The sequence below is a fragment of the Mus pahari genome, chromosome 21 (assembly GCF_900095145.1).
Source record: "Mus pahari chromosome 21, PAHARI_EIJ_v1.1, whole genome shotgun sequence".
Lineage (NCBI taxonomy): Eukaryota > Metazoa > Chordata > Mammalia > Rodentia > Muridae > Mus > Mus pahari.
This window is the reverse complement of record NC_034610.1, coordinates 42,657,232-42,676,527: the sequence shown is the minus strand read 5'-3', so window position 1 is coordinate 42,676,527 and position 19,296 is coordinate 42,657,232. Positions and strand designations below refer to the sequence as shown.

Here is a 19,296-nt window from a genome sequence, read left to right as displayed (position 1 = left end):
GGAAAGGAAAGGAAAGGAAAGGAAAGGAAAGGAAAGGAAAGGAAAGGAAAGGAAAGGAAAGGAAAGGAAAGGAAAGGAAAGGAAAGGAAAGGAAAAAGGAAAGGAAAAGAAAGGAAGGAAGGAGGAAGAAGGAGGAGGAGGAGGAGGAGGGAAGGGAGGGAAGGAGGAGAAAGGAAGGAAGAAAATAAGAGAACAAAAGAAAAACCAGAGATAATGAGAAGAGAGGAGGGAAGGGAGAACCTGATTAGGGAAAGGATTAGCACTTCAAATAAACTGAATATTTACCTCAAGGAACATGGCTGCCTAGGGGGAGACATGGAATTTTTCAAGGGAAAATCCCTGTTGTCAGTGCAAACAGGAGCTCTGGGTGAGAGAGCTCAGAATGGAAAAGAAAGATGCTCATCTTTCTTTTCCATTTCTGCCTATCATCTGATTCATAACGTACGTTTTGGCCTCACTGCAAATCAATCACTTCTCCATCAATTAACTAAGGGGCTGAGGGGAGGGGTACTTGCCCCTCTCCAAATTAGAAGCAGTGCCTATCAGGTGGCATTCTAAATCTTCTCAGTACACACTGGTTCTTTTTATGTTCTGTGGAGCAGAGTGTTCAAGGGTTATTCATCTGGGTTAGAATGTAGCGCTCGCTCACTTAGAACATTGGAAGCTCATTTTGTCACTTCCAGGAAAACACAGAGATCCTCAAGAGGACTGTCCCTGCATTTACTACATTGAAAAACCATTGTCTATTAAGGTCCCAGGCTGGATCATGCACATGCCTATTAGTCACAAGTACGCTATGATGTCTGTAGTTGGCATTCCACCTCCAATTCTCTTTCCTAGTGTACCAATGGTTGCAAATGGTCAACTCAGTTCTTATAGTCAAACTGTATCTGAATATGCAAAATCACTCTCCTTAAATATTTTGCTACTCTTAACAGTAACTTAAGTTTTTCATGAGAGCTTTGTTTTACACTTCCACTCACACCGCTACTTAATCTGAATGGCAAGAAAGGCACTTCCTCCGCCCAATTTCAGAGGAAGAAATGGAGGCCTCTTGGTTCTAAGATCTTTGTAGGGATTTCCCTGGGATCTTCAGTCTTTTGACTTTCCTGCCTCCCACTCAAATGTCTGACTGCCTACTGTCATTGTTGGGATCAATGTTTTGAACCTTGCTACTTATCTACAGGTTCTGTCTCTGTAAGGTACAGTGTTGCTCTAAGTTCACTGCTCACATAATGGACTCCCAGGTTAGCCTTGCCCACAGTAACCTCATATTCCTGTGGATGCCCACAAGAAGTCATTCACATTGCCCTTTGCTGAGCTATCCCTTGGAACTAATCCTGTGCCTCTATCTACTTCTAAATGTGTCTGTGTTCAGAACTCACATGGATTCAGTGGATGATAAAACAAGATGGGACAGACCCATTAAGTTCTTGAACGCTCCAAACAAATGATTTCTAAAATACAAACATCCATACTGGAAGGAGGCTACCCCGCTTACTATCTTGCTCTGGTCATCTTTGCTAAGGCCACAGAGACTGATTTACTACGAAACCCAGGCTAATGAAGGCTTCCCCAAACAAAACTGCCTTTATTTACTTAATGACTGGAACATACTTAGATAGCTTGGGAACAGTATTATAATTACTTGACAGATCAATTCCTTCCTGGGCTAGAGCCTCACAAAAGACTATCAAATGTAATTGGGGATTTTAACCTTGTGACATAACCCATTAGCTACAGAGCGTCTTCTTTATTTCCTTTTCTTAAAAAGTACATTCAGTCTACTGTGGACTTTCCCATCTGTCGGTGCAGCTGGAGGTGACTTCCTGCTCAGTCAGCTGACCCTGCCCTGAGTCACTTCACTGTTGTACACTGGTAAAGCTGATTCTTCATTGAGGGAACTCTGGAGAGAGGATAGCCTGAGCTATCATCAGACCACCTACAACGTGGGATGCTGTTGTGTTTCTTCTGCTCATTTGACATCTCACAAGTAGAGCCATTTTTCCTCTGGTGACACATCCGAAGACAGAACAACCAGTTTCCTACATCCCAGAATGAAGATGACATTTGTAGAAAGTCCAATCTCTGTAGGCAATGAGTCATTTATCCGGGCAACCCCTTTCATCAAGGGTCCTTCCTCTGGTCCTCATTTCGGGGATGTGCTCTGCTGAAACGATAATGACCCAAGTGCTCATTCTGGGATTTGAGATGATGCAAGTTCAGTTTGAGAGGAATTTGAAAACCACAGGAAAAAAAGATGGGTCCTCAGAATGAGTTTGAAATATGAAGCAGGAAACTTCCTGGTTCGGGGAAGCCATTGGAAAGAAGCTATAGGGGAGTTAAAGCTGGAAGTCAGAGGAGTTAGGGAAACAGCTCTGCCTGCTACGGGTGTTGAGCTTACTGATTAGTTAATTCTGGGTTCAGAGTGCTCTCATTAAAAAGGAGAAGGGAGAATCATTAGCTTTTCCTCATCAAATGCTTTTGCAGAGAACCAACCATTATCATAATGCACCCAGGAAATGTGGGTCAATAAAAACAAACACACTTTTGCCCATTTTTGACAGTAGAACAAGAAGTTTGGGTTGTGTCTTATCTAGACATCTACTCAGCAGCAGTGCCCAAATAATGTCTTAATTTAAAGTTTTATTCCTTCAAAAACATACAATATGAAAAATGTTTCGAAAAGAAGAACACAGGCAAACTAAAGGTTAAAGGGCAGGAAAGTACATTTTCATTTTTGGTCCCTATAGAATAACCAGGGGCCAAGAACTAGTAACCTAAAACCCTTTGAGATTCAGTGTACGAAGTTAGAATACTCTATCAGCATTCAGTATCACATGTGATTAAGTTACTCATAACCAGCCTAAACCAGACACCACTACCTCAGCTGCTGACACAGATGTAATATAAGCAGGTGCAAGCTTCGAGCCTGGAATTTTTAAAAAAATGTGATTGAGATCACAATAGTCCTGTCCATTTCCTGGAAGATGCAGCTAATCATATGGCCTCATATTGACTTCAGAAAAATGTGCATCAGGGTTTTTGTTAAGGAACATCAGGTAGCGGCCATCAAAGGTATACATGCAGAAATAGCCTTAAAGATGGAAGTCCAGATGGGGGAACCTAGGCCTGGTCACAATTTCTGTTCCTTAAAGTCATTGGAGACATAGGTCTCTTACAACTTCCTCTCTTCTGCTCTCCTAAAGATACAATGATAAAAGTTCTCATCTAAGGGAGCTCTGCCATTCACCCTGCATTAGGAGCATCCAGAGAAAGGAAATGGGGGAGGAAGGGATTAGCGTACATACCATTCTTCTGAAAAGGAGAGTCTCCAGGATATGCATGGCACTTTTTATACATCCTGTTAGTGAGAAGCTCTTCACTTAGACACACCCAACTCAAGGGAGGCTTGCAAACACCATCCTTCCCTATGTAGACATGAATCTAGTCAAAAGCACGGAAAGGAGAGAGTGGGAATCAGGAGATAATTTGCTGTTATCACCACAGAAGAAGGAACATGACGTGTAATGGAAGCAGGTCCAAACTCTTTCTAGTTAATGTAGTAGGAAGGCAAGATATGTCACAGAAGCAGGTCCAATCTCTTTCTAGTTAATGTAATAGGAAAGCCATCAACACTTGGATAAAAAACTGGTCAAAACACTATTCATAATCACCCACACAAAATCAGCTTCAGTGCCTATCATCAGATAATGGAAGAAAAGAATTGACCTCCACACACTCACTATGGCACAAGGGTGCACATATCATGCACAATACTTTAACAAAAGCAAGAAAAATTTAAGTGAATGAAATTCAGCTGAAGGAAAGTGGATGGAACTGGAAGATGAACATGATAATATTAAGCAAAATAATCCAGATTTAGAAAACAAATAAATATGTTTCTCTCACACGTGAAACCTAGATTCTTTAAAAGGTATGAATGCAGAAGGGGAAATATTTAGCAGGAGGAAGGGGATCCCCAGGTAGAGAGGGAAAAAAATAGAAGGTAATGGGGTAAATATATAAACATGACCAAAGTACACTATACATACATAAAAACAGTACCATGAAACCCATTATTTTCTGCAACTAATATAGTCTAATAAAATATCTCAAAATTGGCCTAAACCAGAAATAATTAAAATTCGACACAAAAATGTAAAGACTCAGGAATTGAGGTACACATTCGTAAGGCAGTAGTGTCATGAGCTGGAGTCTAGCCTGGGCTACTGATAGGGACCTGGACTCCAGAAAAATATTTGGGATGCTAGTCACATTATTTATGTTTTCACTCTCTGTGTGTATATGCATGTAAATGTCATAGGAAAGCTTGTGGGTCCCTGTAATCTTTTTTTTTTTTTTAGACAAGACCTCACTATGTAGCTAGCCTAGAAGTCACTCTATAGACCAGGCTGACCTCCAACTTACAGAGATCTACCTGCATCTGCCGCCCAAGTGCTGGTATTAAAGGCATGTATGGGAGCAAGTCAGTAAGCAGCAAACCCTGCATCCCACCCATCATGGCCTCTGTATCAACTCCTGCCTCTAGGTTACTGCCCTGTCTGAGTTCTTGTACTAATGTCCTTTGTTGATGAAGATCGATGTGGAAATAGATCCGGGCACATTGCTCCCCACTCTCACTCCCAGCTCCTTTGCCTTTCCTCTGGAGGAGGCCTGCCAGGCCCCCAAACCGCATAGGTTAGACACCCCCATCTCCTATCTGCTAATTCCACCTGGCCCACAGCCAGCAGATATAAACTGTGCTCTGTCTCCTAAGCTCCATTGTCATGCCCACAGCTCAGCAGTCGCTTCCAGAAGAGGCCTGTGGTACTCCAGGAACCTTGGGTCCCTCCTGGGGCACAACAAGTAGAGGTCAGCAGCAGCAGCTACTGCTCCCTGAGCTCCATTATCAGGCCTACAGCTCTGTCTGCTTCTAGAAGAAGTCAGGTCAGCATTAGGAGCTTCCGGCCAATACCAGTGAGAACCAGATGGCTAACAGCCAGCCCAAGAGCACAACCAACAAGAGCCAGGGCAATGTGGCAACACCAGAGTCCAGATATCCTACCACAGCAAGCTCTGGATATCTGAACAAAGACAAATCATAGGAAGATAACCTTAAATCCAATCTTATTCAGAAAATGGAAACCTTTAAAGAGAAAATAAACAAATTTCTTAAAGGATACAGGAAAATACAATCAAACAGGTGAAGGAAATGAATAAAAATGTTTAAGACCTAAAACGGAAATAGAAGCAATAAAGAAAACACCAAGTGAGGGAATACTGGAGATGGAAAACTTAATTAAGAGAACAGGAACTACAGACACAAACATCACCAACAGAATACGAGAGATAGAAGAGAGAATCTCAGGCATAGAAGATAAAATAGAAGAAATTAATGCATTGGTCAAAGACAATGTTAAATCTAAAAAGTTCCTGACACAAAACCTACAGGAAATTTGGGATACTATGAAGAGGCCAAACCTAAGAATAATAGGAATAGAAGAGGGAGAAGATTCTCAGTTCAAAGGCTCAGAAAAATATGTTTAATAAAATCATAGAAAAAGAATGTCCTCAAACAAAGAAAAAGGTGGCTATAAACATACAAGAACCGTACCAAACCCAAGTAGAGTGAAACAGAAAAGAAAATGCTTCTGCCACAGAATAATCAAAACACTAAATTTATAAAACAAGAAAAGAATATTAAAAGCTGCAAGGTTAAAGGCCAAGTAGCATATAAAGACAGACCTACCAGAATTACACTCAACTTATCATCGGGAGCTGTAAAAGCAAGAAGAGCCTGAACAGATATCTTACAGACCTCAAGAGACCACAGATATCAGCCTAGACTACTATATCCAACAAATCTTCTAATAAAAATAGAGGGAGAAAACAAGATATTTCACAACAAAACCAAATTTAAATAATATTTGTCCACAAATCCAGTCTTATATGATATACTAGAAAGAAAACTTCAACCCATGGAACCTAACTACATCCAAGAAAGCAAGGAAATATTTAATCCCATGCCTGAAAACCAAAAGAAGGGAGGCACTCCCCACTTCTACCACCAACATCAAAAAAAATAACAGGAATTAACAATCACTGGTCAGTAATATCTCTCAATATCAGTAGACTCAATTCCCCGATAAAAGGACACAGCCTATCAGAATGGATGTGGTGAAAAGGATCCATCATTCTACCACATACAAGAAACACACCTCAGAAAGACAAACTGACATTGCTTCAAATTAAAGGGCTGGAAAAAGATTTTCCAAGCAAATGGCACCAAGAAGCAACTTGGAGTAGCAAAACAAACAAACAAACAAACAAACACCTTTCAACCAAAAATAATCAAGAGACAGGGAAGGACACTTCATACTCATCAAAGGAAGATGCCACCAAGTTGACATCACAATTTTGAGCAACTATGCCCTAAATGCAAGGGTACCCACATTTGTAAAATAAACTTTACTAAAGCTTAAATCAAATATTGAACCACACACATTAATTGTGAGAGATTTCAACACCCCACTCTCACCAATGGACAGATCGACAAAAACTAAACAGAGAAATAATGAAACTAACGGACATTATGAATCAAATGGACCTAACAGATATCTACAGAACATTTCACCCAAACACAAAAGAATATGTCTTCTTCTCAGCATCTCTCAGAACCTTCTCCAAAATTGACCATATAATCAATCACAAAGCAAATCTCAACAGCTACAAGAAAATGGAAATAACCCCTTTTTACCTTCTCAGACCACCATGGATTAAAGCTGGACTGCAACATTCTTTGTACACATCAACGTAAATGAACTCACAGCAGATCCAAACTCATGGGATGCAATGAAAGCAGTGCTAGGAGGAAAGTTCATAGCACTAAGTGCCTTCATAAAGAGATTGGGGGAATCTCATAATAGAAATTTAAAAACACACCTAAAATCTCTAGAACAAAAAGAAGCAAAGACCCCCAAGAGGAGTAGATAGCAGGAAATAGTCAAACCCAGGGATGAAATAAATAAATAAAAAACAAAGAGAATAATACAAAGAATCCTTAAAACCAAGAGCTGGTTCTTTGAGAAAATCGACAAGATAAACACACCCTTAGCCAAACTAACTAAAAGGCAGAGAAACAATACCCAAATTAACAAAATCAGAAATGAAAGGGGGTATATAACAACAGAGAGTGAGGCAATCCAAAGGATCACTAGCTCTTACTTCAAAAGCCTAAACTCAACAATTAAAAAATCTAAAGAAAATGGAAATTTTCCCTGATAGGTTCCACTTACCAAAGTTAAATCAAGATCAACAATTTAAATAGTCCTATTACCACTAAATAAATAGAAGCTGTCGTTAAAAGTCTACCGAGCAGTCAGGGGTGGGAGGGAAAGCCCAGGGCCAAACGATTTTAGCCCAGAATTCTAGCAAAGATCATAGAACTAAAACCTCACTCTTCAAAATAATCCACAAAACAGAAATACAAGGAACATTACCAAACTCTTTCTATGAGGGCACAGTCACCCTGATACCTAAACTACATAAAGACTCAACAAAGAATTTCAGACTGATTTCCCTTATGAGCATCGATGCAAAAATAGCCAATAAAATAGTCACAAGCCGTATTCAAGAATAGATGAAAAGCATTATCTACCATGAACAAGAAGGGGTCATCCCATGGGTGCAGGGATGGCTCAACATATAAAAACACATCAATGAAATCCACCAAATAAACTGAAAGGAAAAACCTCACGTAATCATTTTATTAGATGCTGGAAAAATCCGACACCCCATTCATGATCAAAACGTTGGAAGGATCAGGGATATAGGATTCATACTAAATCGCCAAAAAAAAAAAAAAAAAAAAAAAAAAGGCAATATATAGCAAACCAATAGCTAATATCAAATGAAATGGAGAGAAACTTAGAGCAATTCAACTAAATTCAGGGACTGGACAAGGCTGTCTTCTCTCTCCACACCTATTCAATATAGTACTTGAAGTTCTAGCCAGAGCAATAAGACAACTGAAGGAGATCAGGGGGTTACAAACTGGAAAGGGGAAAGCCAAAGTATTACTATTTTACAGATGATATAATAGTCTACATAAGTGGCCCCTAAAATTCTACCAGATAATCCCTACAGCTGATAAACATCTTCAGCAAACTGGCTAGATACAAAATTAACTAAAAATAAATAAATAAATAAATAGATCAGTAGCTCTCCTTTATACAAATGATAAACAGGCTGAGAAAGAATTCAGGGAAACGACACACTTCACAATAGTCACAAATAATATAAAATATCTTGGTGTGACTCTAACTAAATAAGTGTAAGACCTGTATGACAAGAACTTCAAGTCTCCGAAGAAAAATTTGAAGTAGACATCAGAAGATAAAAAGATCTCCCACGCTCAGGGATCAGTCAAATTAACATAGCAAAAATGGCCATCTTCTCAAAAGCAATCTACAGATTCATTGCATTCCTCATCAAAATTCCAACACAATTTTTTACAGCACTTGAAAGAGCAATTTTCAACTTCATATAGAAAAATAAAAATCACAGGATAGCAAAAACAATCCTGTACAAAAAACAAACTTCTGGAGGTATCACCATTCCTGATTTCAAATCAAGACTACAAAGCTGTAGTGGCTATTCCTGGTTGTCAACTTGACTATATTTGAAATGAACTACAATCCAGAATTGGAAGGCTCACCAGTGAACCTAATCTGGAGACTGGGACATAGAAGTTTCTGATCTGGATCTTGGTATGGAGATCTTGAGACACAGTGGTGATTGAATCCAGAAGATTAAGNCAGGGAGATCTCCGAGTCCAAGATCATCTGGGATTAAAGGTGTGGTGGCACACACCTTTAATCNGGGCTACACCTTCTGCTGGGGACCATATAAGGACATTGGAAGAAGGGAGTCTGGCTCTCGCTCTTTCGCCTTCTTGCGGTGCGGGACTCAGCAACTGCTAGATCCTTGGACTTCCATTCACAGCTACTACTGAACCATTGTTGGAATTTGAACTGCAGACTGTAAGTCATCAATAAATTCCTTTACTATATAGAGACTATCTGTAAGTTCTGTGACTCTAGAGAACCCTGACTAATACAGAAGTGATAGTATTAGAAATCATATGATGTTGGCATAAAAGCAGACAGGTTGATCAATGGAATTGAATTCAAAACACACACACCTATGGACTTGATTTTTTTTAATTTTAATTTTAATTTTTATTTTATTTTATTTTTACAAAGAAGCCAAAACTATGCAATGGAAAATGAAAGCATCATCAACAAACAGTGCTGGCCTAACTGTAGAAGAATGCACATAGATCCTTATCTATCACCCTGAACTAATCTCAAATTCAAGAAAATCAAATACCTCAACCAGGTGCAGTAAATCTAATAGAAGAGAAAGTGTGGGATAGCCTTGAACCCATAGGTACAGATGACAACTTCCTAAACAGAACACTAACAGTTTAGGCACTGAGATTAGCAATTAATAAATGGGACCTCATGAAATTGAAAAGTTTCTGTAAGGCAAATAGGATAAAAGTGTGGCCTACAGACTAGGAGAAGATCTTCGCCAACCTGACACAGGGCTGATATCCAAAACATATTAAGAAATCAAGAAATTAAACACTAACAACCCCCCAAACCCCATTTCCTTCTAGTATATTATGTAAGGCTGAATTTGTAGACAAGTATTATTGTTTACTTGGTTATGTTATGGAATATCTTGTTTTCTCCCTCTGTTTTCACGGAGAAATCTCAAATGGCTGAGAAGCACTTAAAGGAATGTTCAATATCCTTAGTTATCAGGGAAATGGAAATCAAAATGACTCTTAAGACCCATCAGAATAGTCAAGATCAAAAACTCAGGTGACAACTGTACAACCACTTTGGAAATCAATCTGGTGGTTTCTCAGAAAATTGAGAATAGTTCTATTTCAAGACCCAGCTATACCACTCCTGGACATATATCCAAAAGGTTAGGCTCTACCATGCCACAAGGACACTTGCTCAACTATGTCCATGGTAGCTTTATTCATAAAAGCCAGAAACTCGAAATATCCCAGATGTCCCTCAACTGAAGAACTGATAAAGGAAATGTGGTACATTCACACGATGGAATACTATTCAGTTATTAAAAACAAGGACATTGAGGCTGGAGAGATGGCTCAGCAGTTAAGAGCACTGACTGCTCTACCAAAGATCCTGAGTTCAAATCCCAGCAACCACATGGTGGCTCACAACCACCTGTAATGAGATCTGATGGCCTCTTCTGTGTGTCTGAAGACAGTGACAGTGGACTTAATAATAATAATAAATCTTTGGGCCGGAGCAAGCAGGGACTGAGTGAGCCGGGCCTACTAGAGCAGAGGTCCTAAAAACTTCAATTCCCAACAACCACATGAAGGCTCACAACCATTTGTACAGCTACAGTGTACTCATAGACATAAAGTAAAATAAATAAAAAATAATAATTAATAAAAAGCAAACAAACAAGGACATCATGAACTTGGCAGGCAAATGTATGGAACTCCAAAATATCATCCTGATTGAAGTCCAGACCCAGAAAGACACATACAGTATGTACTCACTTAGAAGTGACTATTAGCCATAAAGGACCTTTGGATCCCTTTCCTATAGCTGGGTTACCTTGTCTGGCCTCTGTGGGAGAAGATGCACTCAGTCTTGATGAGACTTGATGTGGCATGGTAGATCATTACCCAGGGGGTGGGGGCCTTCCCTTCTCTGACTAGAAGGGGAGAGGGAAGGAGAGGAAGGGGTGGGATTGGGAGGAGATGAGGGGGGAATCTGTGATCTATGAAGTGAATAAATAAATAAATAAAGAAAAATAAAATTAAAAATAGATTTAAAAAGGAAAGAGAAAAGCAAAATATAAAGCGTGAACCACCATGACCAAGCTTGGCCTTTTTAACCTTTGACTTTCGCCGTCACACTAGCTCCTTTTGAATTCCAGATCACATACATGTAATAATTCACTTTGTACTGTGTGGATGCATTACTTGCTTTTTTCTGATAAAACTTCACTTTTTACTTTTTTCTTTTATTGAAAACAGATTTTTTTTCTCACATAATAGTTCATGGTTATGATTTCCCCTGACTCTCCTCCTCCAGGTTCTTCCCCACCCCACCTCCCACTGAATCCAATCCCTTTCTGTCCCTCGTTAGAAAAGAATGGGCTTTTAGAAGATAATAATAAAATATAATACATTACTATATTAACAGCAAAATTTATAGTAACAAAATAAAATGTATTATTACTCCTTTATCGCAATATGTTTGAATGGGCAATATTACAAGTTGATGTTGGAGAAAGAAGTGTGGCAATTAGCATTTTTGCTCAGAACCTTTAACCTCAAAAAAGGAAATGATGTGCACAGCATTGTAGCTTTCACTGATGCTATTCTCGGTGTCTTATTTTGAAAGAAGAAAAATATTTTTTCCAACAGAGTCTCAATTTTGCATGAAATTGCAGTGATATGCTTACCTCAGTCTTCCAATGCTGAGATTTCAAAAATGACCACGCAGTTCTGTAGTGAAGAAAACTTGATGTGTGTTTAGAGTGGTTTAATCTATACTGTTTAGATACAACATTTCTAGTTTTATATTCCTTACCCAAGACCTTGTGGCATACAGAGTCTCTTCAAGGTCTCATTTCATATAAGTTATGATATTTTGAGGACAGAGGGTGAGGTTCCGTAAATATCACTAAATTAAATAGAAAAATTCAAACATTTTATTAAGGAGAAGTTACAACAATTGTCTTGTATGGATTTTTCTAAAATAGTCTGCTAATTTTCACTTAGGAAGGCTCCCCATCTTCACCATTTCTGATTTTCTGATTGAATATGGTGGTGTCTTTAGGGCTGAATCAGCTATTCTTAGAAAGAAAGAAATATCAACACCATCAGCTGAATTTAAAAGACCATGCACATGAATCTTTCAATGAAATCAGAACCAACTAACCTAGGCAAAAATGAAATAAACCAGTAACTTCAGCACTGAGGCAGGAGGATTGTTGCAAGTGTAACTCTGGGGTACATAGTATCAGACCAATCAGAAATATCTAGCAAGAATTTCCCAAAAACGACAAGGTGAGTACAATTTCTTGTACCTTGGGTGGTTAAATATAACTTCAGAGAACTAGCTCCCAGGACTAGACTACTAACAAGGTAAATACTAGACTTCAACCTTCACTCAAAGGGAGAACCCCACCACCCTGGTCACCTACAAACTTTCACAGCACCCTGAATTTTCCTGGTAGGATCTCCAGCTAAGGATTGGGCAGGTTCAGTCATCTTTCTTCTCTGACTAGAACAGCTGATAACACAAACTGATTCAAAGGTTATGGGTGGGGTTAATGCCCCCTGCCACTCATTACAAAGAATTCCTGTATCTCCATAGCATCTTACACTTTCAGATCAAACACCGGTGTTCACTGACCCCGTTCAGTCCAACTTTCATTTTCACTCTTTTTTTTTTTTTATGATGTGAAATCAGTCCATCCTGAATCTCTCTCTTCTGAGTATTGGGATCACAGTGATATTACTGGCATGACCCACTACCCCTCTTGGTAGTTACAGGAAGTGTGTGATCGTTTTCAGTTGCACTTTCCTTTTCATTTTCAGGCATTCTCTTTCTGACTCGCTACTAAAGAGAGAGAACTCATTTCAATAATCTAAAATAAAAGTTAGCCTCAAGAAGCCACCGTGCAGAAGAGATGAGAATCTTAGAATTGAGACCCGTGAATGCTAGAAGGGGATTTAGCAATCATGTCTTTTTAACTCAACACCAAGGAGTTAAGAAATATTCACACCAACCTTTAGGAGTGGAAGTACAATCAGAACCAAGTGTTTGAAAATCTCAAGGCATATAGTTTTGGTCCAGCAATTACAAATGGTAGGACTTAGTTTTCAGATATACTTTGAAACATATAGATGGATATACATGTAAGAGCACCCAGTACTGGGCTGGAAGCAACAACCAAGAGGTTTCTATCAGCAAAAAGATACTGTGTTAAAGTACACTATGCCTCTGACACGAAAAGGAGGAAAGATAATCCTTGAATCAGAGAATAATGTTTACAATATAATCCTTTAAAATAATTCCAAAGTGTGTGAGAAAGACCAAGAATGTGTACACATGTGTTTACATAGAAAGAGTGACTGGAAGCCACCAGGCTCATTTTAATAGTGGTTGCCTCTAATTGAGGAGCAATGAGAACAGGGTTTTTTTTTGCAATTTATTTTTACACTCCTGTTGCTACCCACTCAGTTCTGCAGAAGGGATTATACTTGCTGGTGTTCTGGCCATTTGGTGCGTTACCTAGGACACAGTACCACCTCCTACCACTTAGGTAGGATGTCCCTGACACTGTGCTACAGATCCAACCAGGATTCTACTTGGGGTTGTTTCTAGGTTAGTAATAGCAATACAGGGCTGAGGAAGGGCAGGGGAGCTTAAGGACACTGGGCTTGTTTCTGGGACTGCTCAACTTGAAAATAAGCCCCCAGAGACACAGAAGTGTCAATGTCTGGTGTGTTCTGTGCAGAGAGAGAACTAAGAGGCGAGTGGCTGCTTAGGTTTTTAACTCCCCAGACAGTCACCCCCACAGAACAAGCAGAGTGACACCAGTTTCCTTGAAGTCAGCACACTATTGGTTTCCTGAATCTTTTTAGGAGATGACTTCTCTGATCCTTAGGAGATCTCATATTTGCCCAATGAGCATAACCTATATTTGTGCCTGACTGCCTGAAATAAAGATAGAATGGAGGAGATTCTTGTTGCTTATCACCATCAACCTTCTTCTTGGTTGTCTACAAGTGCAGTAAACATGAATTCTCTATGTTTCTCTTTCCTGTTCAGGGCTCCACGTGATTGTCTCTCAGTGATCGTAAGACATCAGTACATTATGTACTCCATCCACGCTATAGTGGCTGTTAGTGGAATTAGTCTTAAGATATTTGTTTGGAATGTAAGATAAAGTCCCTATGTCCCTTCTACCATATTGACTAACAAGATAAAGAGTAAGAGGCAGCTAAGAACTGCAAAGGAAGTCTGACTTAGGAGTGAGTCAACACCAAAAAAACCACAAAGTTCAGAGCTCAAGAACCAGGTCCTTGATGGTATCAGTCCACCAAAGGACTCTGCTCCCCAGAACCATGCACTTCATGTGGCCATCAGATGACTCAACTGAGTTCAGTAATACTGATCAAGTACCTACTCAGGGAACAGATATTGGACTACATTAGTAAATTCAGTGGACAAAACCCCTGCCTTCATAGAGAAGGAAACAGGATAAAGGTAATCATCGTGACAAATTGGCCAGAAGCATCTTGAAAGATGATGACTATTTTGGGAAGGAGAGGAACAGCAAAGAAAAACTAGGGAGATGGAGATGGGGGCGGGGGGGCGGAGCTAGAGAAGGCCCTCCTTAATTTCAGCTAGAATGAGTCAGGGGTGTCTCTGGTACTCATCTATTAAGGCTTAGATCTGAAACATTTGCAATATTTGTACCTTACTTCGTAACACATATTCAGGGGCAGAAATTTTAAGAGTTTTTTAAATCAATAAAATGAATATTAATTAAACTTATGTACGATTTAGGTGGGAGAGAGTTTTTGAGTTTCAAGTGAAGGTTGAACTAATTTATTCTAAAACATATATCCATCCTTAGATCTTACTTATGAATTTTTGCACTCCTGAGCCAAGGCAGGAAGATCACTAGATGTGAAGGCAGCCTAGGACACAAATGTATACATGTGTACACACACACACACACATACACTCACACACACATGTACATAGAACCCTAAGTAAAATGAATATCACTGATCCTTATTTTTGGGAGGGTTGTGGAAATACTCTTAAAATGGTCCCATTTAAGGTCAGGTGTGGTTATGCACACCTGTAACCCCAGGGTTAGGGAGGCAAGAGAATAAGAAGTTCAAGTTCATAGTAATTTTGAGACCAGCCTGGGTTCACATAGCATTAACTCAAATAGCCCAAGCATGGTAGTGTATGTACACTTTTAATCCCAGCACTTAGCAGGCAGGGGCAAGTTTGTCACTGTGCATTTCAGTTCTAGACTAGCCAGTATTATAGCTTGAAACCCTATCTCAAAACCAAAACAAGACTAGAAACAAAATATAACAAAACCCAAACAAATCAACAAACAAAAAAACAAAACAAAACAAAAACCCCACAACACAAAGCTTCTATTTAAATGCAGTAATACTTAGATAGAAAGTATGACTTAGTAAAGTAAGAAGATGTTGGTACTCTCACTGGTTGTACCTTAAAATATAAGAACAATCACTAAATTTTTTGTTTCCAAAATTGATTTATGGAAAATATGACCAAGGAAAATTTACAACATCTCCTAAGGAATGTCCAGTTCTGTGATCCCAAGTTTTCCAGGGACCAACGTGCAAGACCTATGAAATTGCCCAACTGACTCAAGCCAGAAGAAAACCAGAAAGGAAAGAGAGGACCAACCAGCAAATGCCTCCTCCCAGCCACGTTGCTGAGTGTGTGGCTCGTGGCTGCCTATAAGGGAATGCTGTTGACGCTTATCTTAGTTAAAACTGGCATTCCCCCAGTGTTGTACAACTGTATCATGTTGTGAAAAAGGAAAAAAAAATCACCATAGAAACTCAGGTCTCTGACACACCAGGAAAGATTAGAGATAGTCAATCTTTTGCCACAGAACTTACTTTTCAGTGGTTGGGTGTGCACATGTTTTTATGAAGAGTCCAGTATCAGATGAATGTGTTATGACTTGATAAGGCCAGGACAGCTCATCTCTATTCAAGACTGAGCCGGTCTGCTGAGTTGCTGTGCCAGTTCACCTTGCTTCTGCCTCACTCAGATCTTGGGTTTTCCCAAGATGCCACAGCATTGTCTCTCAGTGAGGCTTAATTGTTAAATGGGAAGTCTTGGAGCAGAGGTAGACCAAAAGGCCAGGAGAACAAAGTACCCTCTCTTCTCACGCCTCTACCTATGAAAGGCCATTGAATAATAGTGGTCTGGGGGGGGGAGGTGAGAAGGGTGCATCAAGTGGGCCTCACTTTTAACCCTTAACCTCCCAAGTGCTCCAACTGCAGACATGAACCATCAAGCCCAGCGAAAGAGTGACATTTATTTCCCCTTTCCGTCTTTGGTGCTCTTTCCTTTTTCAAAACTTGTAAAACAGCCGTATATCTCAGTTGTCACTTTTAACCAGCTATCAGTCCAGCTTGCTGCTGCTCTTTTATCTGTAAGGGTCTTGCAATCGATCTCTTGTTGTCCGGCAACTCTTTATGTAGACCAGGCTAGCCTTGAACTTAACACTGATGCTCTATCTCGGCCTCCTGCAGGCTGGCACTACAGGTGTGAACCACCAAGTTCCGCTGCACAGTGATTTTTAATATAATAAAGACAGACATCTCAAATAACTGAGAAAGAAAAGACTATTCCACAAATTATATTGAGACAACCTTTGGCAAAAGATAATCTTTGCCTACTGCCAATATCAAATTCAATTCTCAGTGGCTGAGACCTACAGTGCAGCTGTAGATAAATGTACTCACAGAAGAACACAGCAAAGGAACTCAAAGCATGTAAATGTCTGGGAAAAGTAGCTAAATAGTCCCTTCACTGTACCATATGTGTGTGTGTGTGTGTGTGTGTGTGTGTGTGTGTGTGTATATATATATATATATATATATATATATATATACATATGAGAAATCTTAAGGGAGATGACCATGGGCCTGACCACATAAAAAATAGCAAAATACTGAACATGAAAGAGACCCTATAATTAAAATACAAATATCTAAGTGGGGAGGTCGGTAAAATAAAGCACAATATTCTAACTTTTAAAAATATAATCAACTTATAAAAGTTTATTAAAAGCCAGGTGTGGTATTACTTGGTGAGACTGGGTGTACAAAAGAGAGAAGAAAAGAAGAAAGAAACTTCAAAAAGTAGATCTGATATAAGGTACCAAACAACACACAAGAGAGGCGCTATAAATAGGGTGGGGGTGGCAACTGTCTCTCTCAGTACTTAAAAGGCAAGGCTGAGCAGTTAGGATTTTTTTTCCAAGTTGGCCCACTCAGTATCTTTGTCTAACAGTGTTGATATGTACAGAAGGGTGTAGACAACCTCATGCTTAACTGGTCTGTCAGGGCACAAATCTTTCTGGAAAGCAATGTGTTGTTATTCAAGGGGAATCCAAGATGTTTACAGTGTTTGACCTAGTAATTCTACTTCCAAAGAACTGAATGTCCGAAAATATGTTTTAATTCCAAAATGGGAACCATTAGTCATACATAAAACAAACTTATTTCAGGAATGCTTCTTTTACAAGGAGAAAAAGAACAAAGAAAAAGAAAGGAAAGAGGAAAAAGGGAAAAGGAAGTGCCTTACACGTCCATTACCTACTTCAACATTTTCTGAGTGTCTCTTATGTGTCCCACATCAGGGGTGAAGAGAAGCGGACTCCCTCCTTACCCTTGTGGAACATGCAGTCCACAAGAGAGAAGCACCGAACCATCACCAATGTTCCGAGTTTTGCTATAGGACCACACTGCTGAGGACACACTTACACTAATCAAGAAGCACATGTGCAGGCGAGCAGACGCAGCTCAGGCGGAACTGAATGGAAGACCCTTTTAGGGAGAAGAAACAATATTGGAAGGGCAGAGTTTATAATCGGCATCTTCATTGGTGAAGGGTCGGGTGCTTCCTATTAGCAATGTAGAGAATCCCTACTGGGTCCAGTAGTGGAGTTTCTTTTCTGGGAGAGCTTCAGGGGTGACTGGCCATCTGGGAGAGGGGGCTTCTCATGGAGAAGATGCATCCTCCGTACTGCAAATATAGGCATTCTGCTTAGATGCCCTCTGCCTGGCTAAGCTCCTGTGAAGGTTTCTTTCTCTCCTCTCTCTGAACAGACAGAGAAAAGAGTAAGCACTGCTTTACAATCTGCACATCTCATGTAGTCACCATCAATTTTCTTTTTCAGGTCTGAGGAATGGGGGCATTCATTTCTGCTTACTTTCTGTTTTAGAGTTTCGAGTCCTATGGAAACGTAGACAAATTAATTAAGATTATCAAATGTATCAACCACCTAACTACCAGAGTCCTCCTCACTTACAGATAAAAAGAGCAACAGCAAGCTGGACTGATAGCTGGTTAAAAGTGACAAGTGAGATAGACGGGTGGCTGTCTGCAACTTTAGAAACTTGCCAAAGGGCATATGAACCCAGAAAGGGTTATGCAGAAAGTCAAGATCAGAATCGGAACGAGAGAGTTTGTGGTGACAAGCACTGTGGCGTATGTGTTTATGTGAGGGCAAACCTTCCTCCCAACCCTAGCAAATGCCGTGCTTTCTTACCCAACCAAAACAATGTGACTCTCAAAGAGGACACTGTGTTATTCATTGTGGAAGTGTGTCTGTCACTATTAACGTATCCAACAGAGGTCTTGATAGTATCGCTACTGATCCGCTGATTAGAGCGAACCCACAGGAAAAGGCCTACCCACAGCCTACCAAACAGCAGTTATGCATGACGTAGAGAAGAGTCCTTGTCGCACTCCCAGAAGGCGTGATGCGAGCCAACAAACACTCCTCACCTGATTGAGACTGAGTCTCTATGGCAACAAAGCCACTTGTTGCCTAGATGATGATCCATGCTCTGGAAGAGGCATCTCCTGTGACTGGAGGGGGTTTTCGAAGGTTAACACAGCAACAGCAACAGCAACGCCTCAGCAACAGCTGTTTGTTATTGAAGCAGACACGGGGACAGAGAAGGAGAGGCCACCAGAGGATATGGTGCAGAAGATTGCTGTCTTGCGGGAAGTACTGGGATAGATCTGAACAGCTAGAGCCATTGGGTGGGGGAAGTAGATGATGTGTATGCTGACTAAAACATCTATATATAACTTACTGACTGGATGAAAAGAATCTCTCCGTTTTGAGCACCTGATCATCCTCCTGATAGAATGTCAAATCTCTGGTCTTTAGATTCGTCACTGATAGAACAAACCGAGGAAGAACTAGAGAAAAACTGAGTTAAGAACTGAAAACAGTTTATTGTACTATACGTGTTCCCTTAGGGTCTGATGACTCCTGCTGGGCTGTCTATAACACTTTGACCCACGTTTAATCCCATTTGGAGTCCTGTTAGTATGTTTCCTCCTTGGCTGTCTAGCTTCAAAAGCTGTCCGGAATAGAAAAGAAGTGTGATCAATATTTACCAGTTGTAAT

General features: G+C 40.0%; 1 long non-coding RNA gene across 1 annotated transcript; it reads right to left on the bottom strand.

Moving 5' to 3' along the window:
* Positions 1-11,763: 11,763 nt before the first annotated feature.
* LOC110337882 lies at positions 11,764-18,903 on the bottom strand. Its single transcript, XR_002381280.1, has 4 exons — positions 18,085-18,903; positions 17,802-17,972; positions 17,541-17,698; positions 11,764-11,917 (listed from the first exon to the last, which is right to left on the bottom strand). It is a non-coding gene; the product is annotated as an uncharacterized LOC110337882 (long non-coding RNA).
* Between the last annotated feature and the right edge of the window lie 393 nt (positions 18,904-19,296).